The 15,683-nt window shown below is 38.9% G+C and overlaps 1 pseudogene; it reads left to right on the forward strand.

The window, feature by feature from the left end:
* The first annotated feature begins 6,604 nt into the window (after positions 1–6,604).
* On the forward strand, positions 6,605–7,653 carry LOC101590526 (annotated as a pseudogene).
* Positions 7,654–15,683: the final 8,030 nt, after the last annotated feature.

Consider the following 15,683-nt stretch of genomic DNA (forward strand, 5'->3'; position numbering starts at 1 on the left):
AAAATGCATCTCTTCCTGTCACCCACTTTCCTAGTTAGTAAATTATGGCTCACCAAAAAAGAGACGATATCTAGTAACTAATGGCACAAGGAAAAGAAATCCCCACAAAAATGAGATAGATGTTGAGAATGCATTACAATTTTCAAAAAGCTAACAAACACTATTTCAAGAACTGTCATTTGTATATGAGTGACCAAACAGAATTTACCTGGAATAGGTGAACTTATTCTATTGTCATTTAAAACAAATCTTGGTTTCAATAAATCACATGGTAATTCTGCCTATAAGGTTAATTTTGCCCTTTTGTTACAATGCTATAGTCTACTGGTTTTCTCCAAGTTAGTTAAATATGAAGAATATGTATGTTGTTAATTACCTTCATAGCAGAAAACCAGTAGAAGTAGTTAGTATGCAAAGTACCCTAATCAAGAATTGACATCAAGTCTACTTAGCTTCCACCAAACATAGCTAAGACTATTGTCTTTTTTTTATTATTTTTATTTTACCCTTTTAATGAACTATTTTTCAGTGTGAGTGTAGACTACAGAGCTTGAAGAACTATAGGCAATTTGGGGAGATAGTCAGAGGCATAAGTTCCTGTCCAGCAAGCTCAAAGTCCTGAGTTGATCCCTGGTACAAAATAAAAGAGAGAGAGAGAGAGAGAGTGAGAGAGAGAGAGAGCTCTGTGGTCTAATACCTGTCTGACAAACATAAAGACCCCAGGTTCGGTACCCGGTACAGCATGCCATGCCATCCCCAGAAGCCTAACGTGCCCGACTGGCCTCCAAAATCCAACATGGCGGTGTACATCTGAAATCCCAGTACTGAGGAGCCTGAAAACAGGAGGATCACTACTAGTCCAAACTGCATAGCAAGATCCTCTACCAATAAATAAATAAATGATTTTTAAAAAATTGTAGGCATGCACTTAGGGCTGTTGTTTTCAGAACATTACTGAACCAAAGGACTGGTTGTTTCTTTTGGGAGTGGGGGACAAGGTAACTGGGAATCGAACTCAGGATTGTGCACTTGCCAGGCTGGTCTTACGGCAAGCTGAGCTGTATCCTGGCCCCAACGACTTGTTAATCAGATAAAGAACACTAGAAAACTCGGTACATTGAACAATGCATAAGATATATAATTGTCCAGGAAGACGATCACAGGTTCCTCTAACTTTTGATAAGAATTCGGGAAGCTTGATTACCTAGGCCCTGCAGAGAACACTGGTTTTGGTTTCTTCCACAGAAAAGAGGATGAATTTCATGCCTGAAGCAGAAGAGTTTCTGTAAGCATGCCAAGAGCACTGTGTTTTCCCACCTTGGAGTGCCCCTTTACACTGAGTGCTTATTAGAATGCCTGAAAAGATAGAAAGCAAAGACAAGGAAGCTCTGAGTTTCACACTCACAATAAAAAATTCACTTTAAAGATGAAATAAAAATAAAAAGACAATTGTCTTAACTGCATTTGGACACTCTAGAACAGGATTTATAATTGTTTCTGTGCCTAGTTTGTTAATGAGTGTTTCCATGCATGGCAAAACCATCCTGAGGCTTTTGGTTCATTGTACTACAGTGACAGATAGTAAAGAGGCTGAAGGCAAGGGGGCACATAGCCTCCACTTCGCCCATCACCACTGGCTCTAGCTTTCGTCAGAAAAGGGTCACAACTATGAAAGGCAAATGGCTTGGAGTTTTCAGCACAAGATTTGTTTTCATTCAAATAATGTACTAGTGAATGACAGCTATTTTTTATATTTTTTCTTTTTGTCTTTTTTTTTGGTTTGTGCTTTTTGTTTGTTTGTTTATGTTATCTTCTTGAGACAGGATTTTGCTATACAGCTCAGGCAGGCTTTGAACTTACTTAGTAGCCCAGACTGGCCTTCAACTTTGAGTGATCTTCCTGCCTCAGTTTCCTAAGTTCCGATATTTCAGGAGTGGACCATCACACTCAGCCTAGTTTGCACATTTTTTTGCTTTGGCATCATAAATAGGAACAAATATTCTACAATTTGCTCATATTTTGCTTTACTTTATTTGTATTTTTGGTTAACAACACATAGATTTCATCTTTTTGGACCAATAGAACAGAAACCACTGATCTTAAGTATACATTAAGTGATAGTTTATTTGAAGTACCAGAAGAGAAGTTCATAAATTAGGTAGATTTTTACTAATTCTTTCTGACAAAAAGAAATTATTTCTTCTCTTTAACCTGGAAGACCTAAAGTCAAGGAGTTAACAGATTTCATATCTGATGAGGATTTACACCTGACTCAGAATCGGCTGTCTTCTTTCTGTGTCATACATGGCAGAAGAAATGTGAACCTTTGTGAAACCTCTCTTATGAGGCCATTGATACTATGTATGGAGGATCTGGCCTCATGATGGGAGGCTGGCCACCAAAGCCTCTTCTTCCTTATATTACCAGATTAGGAATGAAGCTTCAATCTATAAATTGGCATATATATATATATATATATATTTTTTTTTCGGGCCATAATATGACATAGTAAAAGATCAATATGATCTCGCACATGAAAATACATGGCTGAAAGTTTTGATAATCTTTAATTTCAGGGCCAGTGAGATAGCTCAGCATGCTAAAGCTCCTGCTTAGGCAAGCTTAGGCAGGTGCAGGGGACCGTGGTTCAATCCCTGGCACCCCATACTGCTCCAGCCCCACCCTTACGGCAGGCTGAGCAGGCAAATAAAAGACAGCTTAAGCTTTAGACAATGAGATTTTATCATTAGATAAAGGTAAACTGGTTAGAGGAATATTTTAGTCCATTCTTGTTGCTATAACACAACACGTAAGTCTAAGAAAGTCATGAACAACAGAAATGTATTTATCACTTTCCTGAGGGGATGAGAATCCTAGGTCAAGGCACCATGAAATTCAATACCTGGTAGCTTCTCTGCTTCCAGAACTGCTCCTTTTGCTGGCATGACAGAAGGCAGAGGGCCAAAAAGAGCGAACTATCTCCCACAAATGGCACAATTTATGTTCTTAAAGGCAGAGCTCTTCCAACATCCTAAAGACTCCACCTCTTAAAACTAGCGCAGTGTATCTTAAGCTCTCATGTGAATTTTGGAAACACACACACACACATACACACACTCAAAAAATAGCAATGCGGGACAAACATTGAATAAGTAAACTTCCAGATGTTGAACCCCAGGCAACAACAATTTTTCCAATTGCAAAGTACAGCATTAGAACCCAAGTGACTACTGAGCCTGTATTTATTAGGCAACTATTTCTACACCTTTTCCATGTGTAAAGACAAGAAGTTGGACGAACATTTATGAAAATGCCAATGCAGTGCCTACCTTCATAGAAGTTAAAATTTGAAGGTAATACTCTAGCATAAGCATTTGCTCCTGTATTGTGTAACAAAAAATTAAGGTAAAAATTAAGATAAAGAATAGCATCAAAGGGCTATTCAAATAGCTCAACAGATTAAAGCACCTACAAGCAGGCACCGGGGCCGGGGGTTCTATCCCCAGGCCTGCTGTGCTAGCCCCGTCCCCGGAGCACATAGAGACAGCAATTGAGACCAGGCCTGGTGGTGCAGGCCTGTAATCCCAGCTCTTGGGAGGCTGTAAACAGGAGAATCACTACAAGTCCAATATAGTAGTGAGACCCTGAACACCCTGTAGACCCTTCCTTAAAATACAGAAGAAAAAAAAAAAGAATAATGTCAAATTTGGCAACAATAAAAACAATGTTTGGAAAGCAGTTTCACCAGAATGGTGGGAACAGAAGCAGGATCACAAGGGATTAAGAAACACAGCAAAAAATAAAAATAAAAAAAAAAAAGCAGCTAAATGAGTGACTTCATTTCTGTGCTCAAAAATATGAAGGGTTATTTTGACAATGAGTTGATCACTTGTTCTCGTAGGTTCATGAGGGAATTAAAACAGGAAAGTTTATCTTGGTAATGCTTTTACTGCTCATAAGAAAGAACTAACTTAATGACAGCATTCTCAAGTGTCCCTAATAAAAGTGCAAAGTGTAGTAACCTTTGGCTCTAAGCTTCATGTATAAAAAGCAGAAAAATTAATCATGAAATGTTCTAAAAGAGATGTTGTTTCAGACCCTGGGTCATACGTTTCTCCAGGTGTCTTCCAAGCTAACTGACCAGGCTAGAGAGAAAAATGAAGCCACAAAGGACAGAGGTGTGAACCTAGATAGCAGAAGAAAATGATTCATCAGGGAAGAAGGGGCCTAAAGAAGAGCAGCTGGGGTGATGCAGACAAGGGAAGCCGTGCAGTGGAGCTGCAAGGTCGACTTGAGACGCAGATGGACAGCTCCTATAGATTTCTCAGACAAGCCTCCCTCAAAATCATTTCCTCACACACTCTCAGTAAAATTTTTCCTATAATTTTTCTGAAAATAAACAACGTAGTGCTGATTTGTCATTTCTCAACTCATCTCTTCCCTTTCTTTTTTTCTTCCCAGTCTCCTGGCAACTCTTTCACTTCCCGCATTTCCTCAGGGGCAGACAGTGGTTTTGCAATTCCATCCCCAACTTTTTTCAGGATCCTAATGTACAATCTGTTTGAGCCTTGAGTCTTGAATTCATTTAAAACAACCACGTCTCTTCTAATCTTCTCATCCATCTTGAGCTTTAATTCTGTCTTAATGATTACTTCTTTAAAAGGACTGCACATTCAGACTAATTCAATGTGGCCTTTGCTCCTTGTCATTTAGTTCAAATTAGTAACATTGCAGTATTTCATTTTAGACTCTGTTTTCCTTTGGCCCTGCAGATTATCAGATAGGATTTTGAATGGTCTTGTTGTAGAACAGTTTTACTGTAAAAGACTTTCTTTGTAAATTGCAACTTTATATCACTTAATCATTATTTTAGCTAACAGGCCCACTGCAGTGGGGTGTTTTCACAGTCACTGGTTACCCAATAAATGAGCCAACCTATGGCCCTTTCTGGGTGGGAAGAATCTACTCTAAGAGTATTATCTTTGTTTTCTATAATTAAAAGAATAAAGGCCCCTCATTATAAGAAAACACAGACATCTTTGAAATGCCTAACTCGTACTATTCCTCGAAATTCAATCCATTGAATAGGTTTTTTTCTCCCAATTGCTCTCAGACTAGGGTTTTGAAGTTTCAAGTTTCATCCTACAGTAGATATTTCTATGGCACACATGAATATCTGAAAATAAGAATGCATGTGGAACAGTTGACACAGCTCCCTTTATGGTGCTCCTGCTGCTATGGAGCATTTTCTCCACAAGCTTCAGATGCAAAATCCAAGTTATTTTAGCATTAGCGGAAACAAGCTTGAAATTCAAGCAAACAAAATGTGCCTGTGTCTGTTTATATAGCCTCCCAGTTTATTTCTCGGGGAATTTGTTGGCATACTTCAAATCACTTCTCACCATCTAAAGGAGTCTCCTTAACCATGTTTTGGGTTCAAACCAGGACTATTCCGATAAGTATAGCATTTTGAAAACAGAACATTAAAAAAAATCCCCAAAGAAACACATCTTTCCCTGCATCACTCAGAAACAAAATAAAAGTAGAGAAATTGACTGAATATCTTAATCTTGAACACTGCAGATTTTTTCCTCACCGATATTCTTTTGCTGGAAAGAAAGGTGAATTCATCCAGAAAATACAGTTAATAAAAATAATAATATTATTAGAAGCATGATTAAAGGTTTAAGCTAGATTCTTTCTTGTCAAGTTGAATAATTTTACTATTTTACAAATGATATGAAATTTGGAAACTTCAACTCTTTAACCAAAACAAGAGCACTAAACTACTGAAGACAGAAACTCTTACCCTTAAAAAGTAGAAATCAGAGGCTTCCAGTTATAGTAGTTCTATTATAATTTAGACAAAGTTCTATTCATGAAGAATACTATATTATTTATAATATCTATTTTTATTCATGTAAAACACACCATTATAAACTCATTTTAAAAAGTATATTAGCTGTGTAGTAATAAAACCTGCATGGTATTGGCAAAAAAAGCCATTACAAACTGAAGGATCAGTGGAATGGAATAGCAGATGCAGAAACAACCCCAGCATAGCACGTTACTTTATCTTTGACAAAATGGGCCAAAAACTTTGACTAGAACAAGTATAGTGCCTTTAATAAGTATTTCTTGGAAAACTAGGTTTCCACATGTCAAAAATTTAACCTAGACCCATATCAGTCATCATTTACTAAATTAAAATCAAAATATTAAAACAGAAGCATTTAATCTGCTAGAAGACAAAAACATAGGTAAAACTCTTGGAGATGTATGTGTAAGTAAAGACTTAATGAACAAAATTTGAATGCACAGGAAATACTGCAAGAAACGATGAATGGGACCACATCAAATTAAAAACCTTTTGCACAGCAAAGAAAACCAAACAACAGAATGAAGAAACAAACCACAGAATAGAAAAAAAAAATCAGTTATTCCTCAGAGAATTGATATCTAAATTATACGAAGAACTCAAAAACATACCTCTTAAATTAGAAACACCAATTAGAAGCTGGGCATCTCCCCATCTCGCAGAGCCAGCGCTAGCGCCTGGGATCAGGCCCCAGCCTCCTCAGCAGCCACCCGTGGTCTGCCGACCATGGATCCCCGCAAAGTACGCGAGCTTCGGACCTTCGTGAAAATGCAGAAGCAAGATCCAAGCGTCTTGAACACCAAAGATATGTGCTTCCTTAGGGAGTGGTTGGAGAGCGCGGGGGGTAAAGTACCACCTGCTACCCAGAAAGCTAAATCAGAAGACAATATCAAGGAAGAAAATGCAGATAGTGAGAAGATGGGGGAAAACATAAAGACAGACGAGCCGTCAAGTGAGGAAAGTGAATTAGAGACTGACAGTGCAGGTGTCATTGAGCCAGATACTGATACCCCTCAACAAATAGGAGATCAAACTGAGGAGGTGATGGATCAAACAAATAAAAAGAAAGGAGTTGCCATGGATGCTCTAGATGATGGTGAACTACATAAAGCCATTGACTTGTTCACAGATGCCTTCAAGCTGAAGCCTCTCTTGGCCATTCTGAAGCCAAATGCTGCCATTCGAGATTATCAGAGCCATTGAAATAAACCCTGATTCAGCCCAGCTGTACAAGTGGTGAGGGAAAGCACACAGACTTCTGGGCTGTTGGATAGAAGCAGCCCATGATCTTTCCCTTGCTTGTGAACTGGATCATGATGAGGATGCAAGTGCGATGCTTAAAGAAGTTCAGCCAAGGGTGCAGAAAATTGCTGAACATCGGAGAAAGGATGAGCAAAAACGTGAAGAATGAGAGATCAAAGAAAAAAGAGAGAAGGTTAAGAAGACCCAAGAAGAGCATGAGAAAGCCCAGAGGGAGAAAGAAGTCAGAGGACAATCAGAAGCTCAGTGTGGCTCTTTTCCAGGCAGCTTTCCTGGAGCAATGCCTGGTAATTTCCCAGGAGGGATGCCTGGGATGAAAGCAGGTATGGCAGGTATGCCTGGGCTCAGTGAGATTCTTAGTGATCCAGAGCTCCTTGCAGCCAAGCAGGACCCAGAAGTTGTGGTGGCCTTCCAAGATGTGGCTCAGAGTCCTGCAAATATGTCAAAATATCAGAGCAATCTCATCAGTAAATGGTCAGCCAAATTTGGAGGTCAAGCATAATGCTCATCTGACAAAGCCCTTCCTGAAAGAACAGCAACCTAGATCACTTAATGGCTGTTGCAATAACTCAAACCAGTATATCTCTGACCTCATCAGGAGAGCTGGGGTGCTTTGAAGATGGTCCCTTCCCCTCCTCACCAGACGGAGCTGAAGTGTTTTATGATGGTTTTCCATTCGGTTATTCATTCACATAATGTTTTCCTACTAGGAATTACAAACCTTAAACACTTTTTTGGTACTGGGAATCGAGCTCAGTATGTCACACTTGCCAGGCAGACACCGTGCCACTGAGCAATATCCCAGGCCCTTAAACACTTTTTAAACCTCAAAAAACATTAGAAATGTTCAAAAGGTCTATTAATCCCTACATTTTTCTAAATCATTTTTAGATTTTTTCCCCTTTGAATTACTGAGCAAGAAAGACACTTATGCATGAACATTTATGGATTTAGTAGGAATAAAATGAAGTTTTTGGGTGGGAAGCAAATCTCATTTAAGAAGATAAAGTTTGAGTTGGACATGTGGTTACTAAGGCATTTTGATTTGGCTTTTTAATGATTTCCTTTTTTCTTTTCTTAAGGTGATTTATTTCATTATAACTATTGGGTCCACCAGTATTTGAATATGATCTGATTAGGGACTGCAAGTACTGTAGGATAGCAGCAGTCTTATACCATGTTTCCTGTAAGATGTAACTTTGTACAGTTTGCATCTAAATCTTATACTGTGCTGAAGGAGTGATCTCTTTTCTACGCCACAGTGGAGTTGGGTTACTTAGCTCTGCTCTTGTCCAAAATACAAATAAATGTTTCATACTATTTCTACTAGGGGAAATATGAAAGTGTGTTTCTTTTTATATATCTGTTAAAAAATACTTTCTTTATCAGAAAATGACCTATTCTGTTTTCTTTCTGCTTGTATTTTCCCCCTCTAACCTTCTGGAGCTAAAGGTAATGCTTTTTTCACTAGCATCATCAGTATTATGACTGTTCTTAGTATGACTAAGCAAATATATTTAATGTTGGGTTTAATTTAGTAACTTGCATGTGTGAGATAATACTCCATAACAGCTGTGGTTTCTTTCCTTAGCCTTGAAATTGCTTATTTTGGGCTGGCCAGATAGTTCAGTGGATTAAAGTGCCTGAAAATAGAGGCAGGGGCCAGAGGTTCGATCCCTGGGCCTGCTGTTCCTGTCCCACCCCTGGGGCATGCTGAGAGGGCAACTGAGACTGGGCATGGTGGCACATGCCTGTAATCCCAGATCTTGGGAGGCTGTAAATAGGTGGATCACTCTGAGTCCGATCTAGTAGTGAGACCCTGAAAACCCTATAGACCCTTCCCTAAAATACAAAAAACCAAAAAAATAATTGCTCATTTGTCATACTTGAGTAGGGAAAAATCTTTCATATCATGACATTGGAAAAAGAGTCCATTTGGCATTTGATCCTTAACTTAGAAAATGCATACTGTAGTTATGATGTATTCAGAAGTACTCACCTTTGTATTCTGAAGAGTTTATGATTTGAATTAGTTGCTACATATACGGGAAGTAACTGCTTAATGTCAGATAAATTATAAAAAAAAGATGAAAGCAAGAGTTATTTGCTAGAGTTGTTGACACTATAAAGATTCCTTATCCTATTCAGCTCATTAAATACTGTAAAGTGTATTCCCACATCTATACTCTCCCTTCTTTCCCTGCAAGAGTAAAAAAAAAAAATAAGATAAATTTCATAATATACATTTCTACATTGGTACACCCCTGAAATCATGTTTATTCTAGTTCTAACCCTTTGCAGTACAAAAGGAGAAAAATCCTTCTCTTACATAAATGAGGAAAAGCTTTGTGGTAATGGAGCATGCTTTCACAATCTTTAGAAACACCCACCATGTAGTATTTGGAGTTGAGCTTGCTTATGCTTTTTGTTAGTGTGTTCTGTTTTTTCAACATCTTCATTGTGTGCTGTGCTTAACTCAGGAAGACCCTTTTTGCCTGGACTCCTTGCTATACATGACCTAACTACATTCTGATACTGCAGATAATCACCATAAATGGGTAAACATAAAATTGCTCTTCTGAAAACGTGTCCTGTGCTTCTAGATTTCAAAGTTAATCATATACAAAATACAGTCAATATCATTTCTAAAACAATATTTTTTTGTGCTAATGATGCTATAAAAAGGAAAAGGCATATTCTGCTGAAAGAGAGTTACTGGATATTTCTAGCTACATTAAAAATAAAATATTGTTTCAAATTGGAAAAAATAAACAAAAGATGGGCATCTGAAATGTATAGATATTTCTTAGACAAATAAGAACAAATGGTCAGAAGAGCTGGCCAAGTAGCTCAATGGATTAAAGCACCTGCAAGCAGTCGCAGGGGCTGGGGATTCAATCCCCAGGCCTACAGTGCTGGCCCCACCCCCTGGGGTGCTCTGAGACAACAATTGAGACTTGGTGTGATGGCGTTCGCCTGCAATCTCAGCTCTTGGGAGGCTGCAAATAGGAGGACCACGATGAGTCTGATCTAGTAGTGAGACCCTGAACACTCTGTAGACCCTTCACTAAAATACCAAAAAAATAAAAAATAAAAGAAAGGTCAATAAATACATGAAAAAATGTTGAACATTGTTGGCCATTGGAAAAATGCAAATTAAAACAACACTGTGATTCTCACTCCAGAAAAAATGACTGTCACCCAAAAATCAATAAATAATAAATGTTGGTAATGCTGTGGGTAAAAGACACTTTTCTTTATTGTTGATTAAAATATAAATTGGTAAAACTACTATATAAATCTGTATGGCAAGTCCTGAAGAACTAAAACTAAAGGTACTTTTTGACCCAGTTATTTCTCTTCTGAGTATCCTCCCAAAAGAGTTAAAGACATTATACCACAGTGCTATATGCCTTCCCATCTTCGTAGTACCATAATTTACAATAGCTAAATCTTAAAAAATAGCCACATGCCCATCAACGGATAAATTGATAAGAGAAATATGTATAGACAGTGTACTACTGTGATAAGAAATAAACAAATAAATTTAATAATGCATCTTGAGACCATAAGTCTAACTGAAATAAATCAGATACACAAGTTTAAGTATCACATTGTTTCTCTTGCATGAGAAACCCAAAATTGTAAATAAGAAGCAAACAGGACAGGTATTGGGAAGTAGCAAGAGCATGTTCAAATGGGGAGGGGATCCAGGGAGGAGGAGGAAGGGAAAAGGAGGAAGGAAAAGGGTGTTTTCAGAACAATAATTGGAGAAAAATGGAAACAGCTCTTCTAGATCAGGAAGGAAAAAAAAAAAGGGTTAAAGGTAGGAGAGGGAAATGGGGAAAGTAGAATCAAGATAAGTGCAGGTATAAATTCCTCATGATGAATGTAATCATTATTATGGTCCACATGTACTAATAAAACAGTATGTAGCTTTCTTTTCTAAGTTCCATACATGACACTGGTTTTTGATGGCATGAAAATTATCACAAAGTGAATACCTTAAAAGCATACCTGTTGGGGCTGGGGAGGTAGTTCAGTAGAATAAGCACTTGCCTGGCAAGTGCAAGGGCCTGAGTTCACCCTGGTTCTGAAAAAAAAAAAGGCATACATATATAATCTTACAATTCTGCAGGTCAAAGTCCACATTGAGTCTCACTGTGGTAAGATCAAAGATTGGCAAGACTGATTTCCATCCAATGGCTGAGGAGAAAATCCAAGGCTTGCTGTTATAAGCTTTGAGAAGCTGCCCATATTCCTTTGTTTATGCCTTGTCTTAGCTATTTTTCTCATTGTTGGGACAAAATGCCAGAAGCCCAAAATTAAGAGATGAAAGGGTTTATTCAGTTCATAGTCTTCAGAGGTTTCCATCCAAGGTCAATTTGCTCTAAGGCAGGGTGGCATGGCAGAAGGGCAACCATTCATGGTAGTGGAAGATACCAAAAAGATCAAGAGTAAAAAGGGGAGGAGCAAAACTCTTTTCCTTCATTATTTTGTGTGCAGAATACTCACCCTTGCATCCGTGTAGCACTCACACCTTAATCCCAGCACTATACAATGAACTAATTACAGCCTCTAGATTCAGCCACCTCCAAAAAGCTGTCCCCATGACCATATGAGGTTATGGGGTGCACCCAGACAGACATGATATGGCTCCTTCCTCCACCTTCAATAGCAGCCAGGATGGGTTTAATTCTTCTTTTACTCCATCATGCTGATCTTTTCTTTTGCCTTCTCTCACATGGAAAGACCTCGTGGTTATACAGGCTCAGTAAAATCTTCCTGGTTTAACATTGTCTGATTTAACATTGTCTTTAATTCAATAAGCTCTCTCAATTTCCTTTTTCATTGAGACCAAACACATTTCTAGTTTCTGGAAAATAGGACACAGACATCTTTGGGGGGGTCATTATTTTTTTACTGTGTGTACACAGTTTTTAGTTTACATAAATCAGAGCAAAAATGTATTTGGCAGAATTTCAGTGATCAAAATTACCATTCAAAGTTACTTGACAAACACAAATATATGTGTTCATTACAAATGTCTGGTAAGTTTCAAAATCTTTTCTCAGAAGACTGTTTGGCAGATTTTCATAGACCACAAGTAAAACTAGCTAAGTAACTATCACTACAAAGCTATCATTTGTCTTACTGATATCAATGACCTAGCCAGAATTCTCAAAGAAAAAATGTGTCTTCTTGATAGATTTTTCTCTGCTTTGTACATTTCCTATGCCATAACTCTGAGTATACATGGATTTCATCCATTGCCTTCCCAGGTCTCAGATGTCTTATCTCAACAGACTGCATTTGTGCCTTAAATTTATATATTAAAGTTCAAAACAATACCAAAATATAATAAACATCAGCAATTGTTCTAGTGACATGCATATTAGAAGCTTGGGTTTTTCATTGTAGGAAAAGTGACAGAACCAAAAGAATCCTAAATCTTTTTACACTGCACTTTTGTTTTGTGACACCCAGAGTTGGAAAAGGATCTTAAGCACCAAGAAGTGCAAACAGCACTCTGCGTGCTCCTGTGGCCTGAGCTCTGCTAAATCGTCACCTGACACCACAGTTGCACAGAGATGCTACACACACACACACACACACACACACACACACACACACACACAGAGGTTCTCTTACCTTAATGTGTCCATTTCCCCAACCATAATTCTTTTCCTTAAATTTATGTCCTGGCTGAACTGCCTGGAATAAAGATTGATTCAAATTTATGCACAAGCTCCAAAAGCAGAAACAAGAAATAATCTATCTGAAAACCATCATAACTCTCACTTTTTAACTTGACATTCTAGTTCTCTTGTTTGTTTCGAGAACTGAGGTCTGCTATGGCAGGATACAGGCTAAGGTACTCATCATTTTGGTTTATATATAGTGATAGTTTTGCTAAGACAGGTAATTATTTAATGACTTCTATTTGCCCTTAATTAACTCAATTAATCTCTATGTTATCCAATGGCTTTGGCTGGAAATAGCATTGTTTTCATACATTGCCCATGTATACACTGTGAAACACCTTGCCCATAATTTTTTCCATGTTTACATTATTTATTGTAGTGATAAACATATCCTTCTCTTGCACTACCATGGCTTCTCCAGGGTTTCCTGAACCACAAAGTGAATGGTCTTGCTTCTACCAGAGTGCACCACACTCATCAGGGGCCAAATCATGGGACCACTTGACCTTGGACTAGAACCTCCTAAGCCATGAAGCAAAATAGCCTCTTTCTCTTTCCAAGTTAGCTGCATCAGCTATGTTGACACGGTGACAGAAACCTATCCCAGAAACTGGTAATGAAAAGGGGATCATGGAGGCCATGTCTGGTGATGGAATTGATTTATGAGCCAATTTTGGAATGGAGAAGTAGACCAGAGAATGCCTTAAATGCTATGAGTAGAGAGGAACAGGAAATTATTAAAAGTGCTTAGAAGACCAGAATGCTTCTATAAACGTGAACAGCAAAGGTAATTGTTATGGTCTGTGTCTAGCTGTCCCCCCCAAAGCCTCATGCAGTCATGGGGTGGCTTCTGGAGTTTGTGATTGTTGTGGGTGTGGATGAGCTTAAGGAGGGATGAGAGACTGCCTAGCTGCCTGAGCTGCCGCCCCTCCCTTCCATCCCTCTCTGCTCTTGGCCAAGAACATGAAAGGCTGCTCTCTGCCATGTGATGCTCTGTCTTGAAGCCCGCTGAGTATGGACTGAAACCTCCAGTAACTGCGAGCTAAATAAACCTTCCCTTCCCTAATTTTGAGTGTCAGGTATCTGTCCCAACAACAAGAGAAGAGTAACTGAGACAGTAACTCTGATAAGGTTTCAGATGGAAATAAAAACTTAATTTGTAAGTGGACTAGAGGCCATCCTTGTTACACTGTGACAATGGATTTGTACACATTTTATCCATGCCATAGTATCTTGTGGGTGACTGAGTTGAAAAGTGATGGTCTAGTTTATCTGGTAGAAATTGCAAGGGAATAAAGCATTCAGGCTGTTACATGGTTTTTAAGGTCTGCTTCTAACCAGATTTATAGTTAGGTTTGGTACCAAAGAGGAGAGAATGGAAATATTTGAAAATGTACAATTTGGCCAGAAAATGAGCATATGTATAGATTCAGCTAGAGGAGGTATTAATACTAAAATGAAGCCAAGTACATTGCATCAAGGAAAAGGAAAGATGCCTATTTTCAGCAGGACCACAGCCATCATAGACAAAAAGGTGTAGAAATGGAAACTTGTTGCAAAATCTTTCCAAGACACTCAACAGCTATAGTTGTGGCTGAGGAGGCCCAGGTCCATCTCCTCCTAGCAGCAGACGTAGGTGTCACCCACATGATGCTGTTTCACAAGCATTTAGCATATGAGTGTTGGGTGTTCATGTTGACTTTCACTGCAACTTCAAAGGAAAGGTTGGGAGGCCAAGCAAGGCACTGAAGTATTGGACCCTCAGCAAGACCCTACCAAAGCAATGTGCAAGGAAGATGTAGAAAAGAAACCAAAACTCCAGTATAGACCCAAAGCAGGTGTAAGGACCAGAAACTTCCAAAACTCACCAGAGAAAGCTGCAGGCAGTGAGTGGAGCCAGCCCAAGAGAGTGACCATTCAAGCTGCAACCAACAAGGCCACAGAGGCAGTGTTGTCCAAGTCCTTGGGGGCTCAGGTTCAAGCACAGTGTGCCTTTGATGCCAACAACAGAACATTAGGATTTAATGTTTGCCTTGATGGTTTTAGTCTTGCTTGGAGCTAACCCTCCCCTCTATTTTTATATTCTTCTATTTAGAATAAGAATATGTATGCTGTGCCAGTTTCATCATATTTTGAAAGTGTGTAGCTTTCATTTTCATTTCTTATGTGAAGTCATAATTGAGGTTTCCTTGAGTCTCATAGAAGACTTTCAACCAGGACTTGAGGGATATTGAAACAGCGAAGGTTTTGAGAACTCCTACATATAGAATTAATGCATTCTGCTTTGTGAGATAGACATGGGTCTTTGGGAACCAGAGGAAGAATGTTAATAGCTTGTATTTGTTCGTTTTGTTTTTTTGGTACAGGGTCTCACTATATAGCTCAGACTCATAATGATCCTCCTCTTTTCTGCCTCCCTAGTACTGGGACTATAGGCATGCGCCACCATGCCAAGACTCCATCGCCAGCTCAGAAGACCCAGAGGCAGAGCCAGTGTGGCATTCAGTGGCAGGGATCAGACTCTGGCTCCTGAACTTGCCTAAGCAAGCGCTAAGCCTGCTGAACTATCTCACCAGCCCTTATAGTTTGGGTCTTGAGTTATCCCACAGGCCTATGTACTGAAGAATTGTTCCAAAGTGGCATTACTGGGAAGTAGTGGGGCCTTGAGGAGGTAAGGACTAGGTGTTTATGTCACTGAAGTTTTATGCTCCGAAGGGTAATCTGGGGTACTTGTCTCTTCCTGTTCTTTTTCTTCCCAGTTAATGAGGTTATAAATTTTGCTCTACTCTCTTCTTATAACAGCTATACTTTTCTTGATTCTCAAATCCTTTTTGTTTTAT

Source organism: Octodon degus, unplaced genomic scaffold (assembly GCF_000260255.1).
Source record: "Octodon degus isolate 3935 unplaced genomic scaffold, OctDeg1.0 scaffold00009, whole genome shotgun sequence".
NCBI classification, from domain to species: domain Eukaryota; kingdom Metazoa; phylum Chordata; class Mammalia; order Rodentia; family Octodontidae; genus Octodon; species Octodon degus.